Source organism: Polyergus mexicanus, unplaced genomic scaffold (genome assembly GCF_030449975.1).
Source record: "Polyergus mexicanus isolate NDT 795.1 unplaced genomic scaffold, iyPolMexi1.0 SCAF_15, whole genome shotgun sequence".
NCBI classification, from domain to species: Eukaryota; Metazoa; Arthropoda; class Insecta; order Hymenoptera; family Formicidae; genus Polyergus; species Polyergus mexicanus.
Genome location: NW_027223335.1, coordinates 487,751 through 488,606, shown reverse-complemented (window position 1 = coordinate 488,606; position 856 = coordinate 487,751).

The window sequence follows — 856 nt, the reverse complement described above, 5'->3', positions numbered from 1 at the left end:
TACACATCACTTACACCCACTTGCTCAACCACATTAAATAATGACACACCTATATCTGACAGTATCTCTTGAACATTATGTGTGTATCTAATATAATACAAACTATTTCATCTCGAGAATCAATTACAGTCGAACTTTCATATTGTGCATTCTACTTGTAATGGCTTTTATTCCCTCTTACATTGTTCTAATATTTTCAACATTTGCCACACGTGATCATATATGAATAGAATGAAAATTGTTTCAATTAATTTCAACTGATTTGAAGAATGTATGTGACATAATGAAAGAGCAACGAAGAACAGTATAAGAGGGAAAATTTGCTAAGAGTGGAGAGTGCAGAATATTGAAATTTACATAATTAATATAATTCAACATACGGGTCATTCTTATTTTTAGTCTTTCGATTAATGTATAGATTTTTTAGTCCATGAAACTTAGATCACATAAAAGACTTTATGGATAGTATAAATTTAATGAAATCTAAATATACATACATACATACATATATATATATATATATTTAGATACTTCAAAATCTATAATTGATTTTACATTAGGTTCTTCTATCTTATCTTTATCTATTGTGTGAAAAATATGTCTTGAAAATGTGAAAAGATCATAAAACATAAAAATACACAGATTAAATATTTCCTGTCTTTCTCGTTCTTCTTTATAAAAAAAAATCAATTAAAATAAACTTGTGGATTTATTTTGCGAGATTAAATTTCTATTTTCTGAAAAAAATATGGAATTTAAATTTTATCTTTTTTTTTTTTTATATACTTTGTTTTACTGGTTTATTTAATTTCTGTGTGTTTAGCGAATACTTTAATAACATTTTTAATATTATCCA